Raw genomic sequence first — 6,000 nt, 5'->3', positions numbered from 1 at the left:
AGTAAGAGTTTGGATGGTGGTATTCCTGAAGAGGCATGGAGTGGCAAGGAGCCCTCTTACTCTCATTTGCATATATTTGGGAGTGAGGCATATGCACATGTGCCAAAAGAGCTTCGAAAGAAGCTAGATCCTAAGTCTAAGAAATGCATCTTTCTGGGTTATGGTGAAAGTGGAGAGATGGGCTATCATCTCTGGGATCCAGAAGCAAAGAAGATCATACGCAGCCATGATGTGGTCTTCAATGAGAAGAAGATGCATAAGGCACCCATGAGGGATGTGGAAATGAGGAGAATCACTTTCCAAGATGTGAATCCACCTGCATATGTTGATAGACAGCAAGCTGTCCATGAACCAAATGTGCAAGAAATGGTGCCACCAAGTACTCCCACAGGCATACAATCAAGGGTAGATGATGGATCATCTATTGGTGGAAATGATGAGCCAAATGTGGCTGATATGCAGGTGGGACAACAAGCTGAAATGCCCTTGAGAATATCATCTAGAGTGTCTAGACCACCTGATAGGTTTGTTACAGGGGTAGACTGTGTGATGCTTACTGATTGCAGGGAGCCTTCTTGCTATAGAGAGGCTATGATGCGCGAGGATCAACGCAAGTGGGAGTATGCTATGCAATCAGAGATGAGTTCACTTATGAAGAATAAGACTTGGGACTTGGTTTCCTTGCCACATGGAAAGAAAGCATTGCCATGTAAATGGGTCTACAAAATGAAGGTCACAATTTAGTGCCTAGGGAGGGTTAGGATTAAAAATTAGGACATGTATTTAAATGTGAGCCCCTACTCATCAAGATAAAACCAGATTTGGGAGGATTATAGAGGTAGAAATTTCATTGAGTCCCATCAAGTTTGGACTTCCAAAGTAGAATGCAAGTGGATATCCAAATTGATTTTATTTGAAAGAATCAATATATGAGATGTGCTAAAAGCAATAAAAATTTGCCACTATAATAGTGTCAGTATAAATGCTTAAAGCATGCATATGCAGTGTTAAAATAAGATTAAAAATCGGGGCTTGAAATTGTTTCAACTAATTTTAAAGGCCTTTTTCAACACCGCTCTAAAGCACATTTTGATGCTTATATCAATGATTTAGCAATAAGGAAATTTTGTTTTTATTATTGTTTGAGGCCTTTTTCAACACTTCTCTAAGGCACATTTCAACACTTATATCGATGCTTTAGTAGGAAGAATTTGAGGTGCCATCAGCTTGCTTATCATTTTTAAGCTATTCCTTTTCTATTTGCACAACTCTTTTCACCCAAGCTATCAAGATACTTGTCCTAGACCTCATAACGGTTTTCCAAGTTGTAAGGCTAAAGCAAGAAGCAAAGAGAGAAGGGCAAAATATATGTTTGCTTCTACTTCTCATAATTATTTATGAGCTTTTTTCTAAGTTTTTGGATTGCAAGCACTTTCACACACCTCATGTTTTTTAAGAGATTAATGTTTTTGGTATTTAGACAAAAGCTAACATTATCAAGAGAAATGCATTCAATTTCTATCCTTTTCATGTTTTTGGGACTTTTTTCAAAGTTTTTGCAAAGCAAACACATTCGCACACCTTATACTATGGAAGGGGTGAATGTTTCTTTCATTTTGGGTCTCTTTTTCTAGTTTTCTCTTCCAAATCACATTCACACATCTCATAATTTTATAAATGTTTTTGTTTTTTTGTAAAAGCTATGGTTTTTTTTTTCTACATTTTTAAGTTTGGGGCTACCTATGTATACATCTATTCCAAGTTTTGGAATTGCTTATATGTGTTTTTTCTCCCACTATAAGAGGGTCTAGTGGCTCAAGAGGCAGGAAAAGGCCTTCTACTACCTCACGTCGTGATATGGAAAAGGCTAGGAAACTTAAGGAGAAGGAGATAGATACGGCCAAGTTTGCAATGAAGTAGAAAGGACCCAAAGTATGACTTAAAGAGTCTCTTTGCAATATGGTGGCTCTTTGAGGACACGAGTGAGAGAGACGTCGCTAATGCCAATATTGTTCAAATGGGGAGTGGTGTGAATTATGTGTATTATCAACAAAATTTTGTCCAACTATGAATAGGAAGGGCATGGTTGTAATAAACTATATGAATCAACTATGCACTATAGAATTTAAATAGGAAATGATGGATTGGTAACACCAATCAAACTCAAAAAAGATTATATGATTAATCCATTCAAGTTGAGTTTTCAATGGGATTTGAGGAACATGTAATTGATAGTTCATGGCTGTTATAAAAGATTTGACGAATTGTGAAAAAAGACTTGATTTGGAGGAAGAGCTATTTAAGAGAATTAGTCATGCCCACTTTGGGCTCACAAGGAGCATTGGAAGAAAGGAAAGTTTGAGCTCAAGAAGATACCATTGGAACCATTGGAGCCATTCCATTTACATATCATTTTCCAAGCCAACTAGCAATGAGTAATACACAGTTACAACTTCAGCACTAGACCAATTACATTACAAAATGGATGAGAGAAATAATGATTCGATGGAACAGATAGAGAATATTAGATTGCAACATGTGTCTTTGAGTGGATAAGACAGATCATGTAACCTTGTGTTTCCATTAAGGCATTTCTCCTAATGGAAAGATTATCAAGGTCTTGCTCACTTTGGCTCCTATCCCTCTCATGACATTCCATTTCTACCCTCCGTAGCTTCAACTTATACCACAAATTCATGAACTTGTGGCAAATATGATGGAGTGAATTATACTACAAATTATGCATTCGTGGCAAATATGATGGACAATAATGGGCTTGAAACTTATTAGCAAGTTGCACATGACAAAGTTGCAAGCAATGAATCATGGAGAATACAAATCTATCATGGAAAACAAAATTTGCACACTAGAAGAATTGCCTAAAGAGAGGGATGATATCAGTTGCAAGTGGATTATAAAGCTGAGTCGGTCAAGTTGACTAACACAAAGCCAATATTATTGCTAGAGACTATCCTGAAAAGTATAGGATAGACAAATGTTTTCTCTAGTAGCAAACAAAACTACCATTATGATAGTTATTACCATAGTTGCGCATTACAATCTACTTGCTCATTGTATGTATGTGGATCTAGTGGTGAAGAAATTTACATGGATCAACATATAGGTTATATAGTCCCAACAAAAGAGCATTTGAAAACTAAACTTATGCATTGGATTTATTGATTGAAGCAAGCACTCAGGGAATATAGTGCAAGAATCGATAGCTTTTACCATAAACGTGGATTCCCTTTAATTCAACACATCATTTGTAGATCCATGTCTATACATCCACAAAGTAGGATAAAGTATTGTTGTGATCATTTTGCATGTAGACATGTGGATAAGTTGCTTCATAAGGTCATATGGAGAATTGATTAAGAACAAACGCAAGATTGTAGTTAAATTCTCAATGCAAACATGAAGAGTTGTGTTATCTTCTTAGAGTGATTGTCAAATAACCATTATATGCTTAGCCTGTTGAGATTAGTGCATCAAGATGATTAGAGGGGTCTAAAATCCATCTTCATGTGTTTGGTGGAAGTGGATATTGGAAAGGGGTTGGATGTGGAGATGATGGAGACCTAGTTCTATTTAGTGGGCATTCACCCCATTGTATGTGTGGATCACCTTAGCCTTGTTTGATAAGGCTAATAGCTAATCAAATCTTGTTGCTTGGCTCACTTCTTGTGTGGTCTTCCATTGTCTCTCTCCTCTCCCTCTTGTGAGCATCTTCTCTTCATGTGTGCACTCCACTTCTCAATGTACCCAAGCCTAAAAAATTTTGCAATAGTTTAGGATGCTTGAATCGATGCCATTCCCTTACTCCAAAAGGACTATCAATATCTCTTATAGATAGTTTGATCTATTTGACTATAATGCAAACCCAGATCTATGTTATACCATTAGAATTCTCAGCCAATGCATAATGCAAAGTAGGATAAAGTATTGTTGTGATCCATGTTTATACATCCACAAAGTAGTTGTTGTGATCATTTTGCATGGAGATGTGTGGATAAGTTGCTTCATAGGTTCATGTGGAGAATTGATGAAGAACGAATCCAAAATTGTAGTCAAATCCTCAATGTAAAACATGAAGTCTTGTGTTACTATCTTATAACGAGGGCAAATGATTACCCAAGCCAATTAAATTTTGCAAATAGTTTAGGATGCTTGAATCCATGTCAACTTCCTAGAGTATGACAATTCCCTAGTCCAAAAGGACTATCAATATCTTGTATAGATGGTTCAATCTATTTTGACTATAATGCAAGCCCATATCTGTGTTGTTGACAAAATATGAAGAGGGGAGAGGAGAAGAGTGGAGATGAGGAGAGAGGGCACAGCTAGAGAGCACACCACAAATGACTAACTGTACACTAGATTTAGTTGAAAAAATAGAATATATACAAACCCTTTTAGGGTTAGGGTTAGGGGATCTAACCCTTTCCTTTATAGCACTCTATAAGGTTAGTGCTATGCACATATGATCACGTGATGGTGCTATGCACACATGATCACATGATGTTGAGCGTGAACTCTCAACACCTTCCCTCAAGATCAACATCATGAAGTAGGCCTTCCCTCAAGATGATGATTCTGGGGAATCGAAGAAGGACTGAGCATTACATTCCATCACACCCCTTTAATGGGAATGTCCTTTCTCTCCAAGAGCTAGTCAGTGTTTCTCGAATAGCTCTTTACCGAGTGGTTTGGTAAAGATGTCTGCAACATTTTCTTTGCTATCACAATGCTGCAGTGTGATGTCACCAAGTAACACTCTTTCTCTGATGAAGTGCTCTGCCTGTCTGGTTTTCTACCATGGCTTTGAATTCTTGAAATCTGGAAAACACTTCAGATTTCTCTTTCAGAAAGTAGACCCAACAATATCTACTGTAGTCGTCGATGAAGGTCAAGTAGTAAAGTGAACCATTGATGCTGCGGGTTTGGGCATAACCCCATACATCTGTATGTATCAAATCAAGAATACCTCATGCACGAGAGGTACTTCTGACAAAGTTGTTTCGCTTTTGTTTGCCGAAGCAGCATGCTTCACAAACCTTTCCAAGAAACTGTAGCTTCGGAATCCCAATTGCCATATTCTGATTCCTGAGATCTAACAAGTACTTGAAGTTGACATGACCATATCTCTTGTGCCATTTTGCAGATAGTGGCATCTGTTGCATTTGAGCTGACATGGCATACTTATCTGGTACTATAGCTAGCATTCTATATAAGCGTCCTTCCTTGACACCTTTTGCTACTAGCTGACATCTTTTGGATTTGTCTCTGATAATACATTCATCACCATCGAAGATGACTTTGTAGTTGTGTTCTGTCATTTGACGTACTAACAAAAGGTTCTTGCTAAGCTTCGGAACATAGAGCACATCTTTGACTAATGCTTTTGTACCAGTGAAATTGCCTTGAACCGGATTTGGTGTATTGTCTGCTGTGTAGATGATATTTTTATGACCTTCTAATGGTTTCATTTCTGTGAACCATTCCTGATGATTTGTCATATGAGATGATGCACCGCTGTCGATGTACCAAGGATCCTGTTCCACTTGGTCGACTTGATAACTGTAATCTTCTTTGGGATTGAAATCAGTGTCTAGGTGCATTGTATCAGTCTGATGCAATTCCTCGCTTGCAAGAAACATATTTCCATGTTCATTTGCAAAATGACTGTGACTAGAATGTCCACCACGATGATTTTCTCTTCCTCGGGAATTCCCTCAATTACTGCTGGATTGACCACCTTGGTCGTACTGCTTCTTGCGGCAATCTCTTTCATAGTGTCCAAACTTGTGACAGTAGTTGCACTGAATGTTTGACACATTGGTGGATGCATTCCCTCGTCCTTGGAATCTTCCTCGATTGGAATGATTTCCTCTTTGCTGATTTTGATGTTGCTGAGGATGATGCTAATGCTGATGCTGATGCTGATGCTGATTCTGACTTTGATTTTGTTGATGATGACCACTTTTCTGGTATGATCTA

This window comes from Dipteris shenzhenensis, chromosome 26 (genome assembly GCF_047967505.1).
Source record: "Dipteris shenzhenensis isolate YYH24624 ecotype China chromosome 26, Dip_SZ_1.0, whole genome shotgun sequence".
Classification (NCBI taxonomy): domain Eukaryota; kingdom Viridiplantae; phylum Streptophyta; class Polypodiopsida; order Gleicheniales; family Dipteridaceae; genus Dipteris; species Dipteris shenzhenensis.
The sequence above is the reverse complement of the archived record's forward strand: the minus strand, read 5'-3'. Positions refer to the sequence as shown.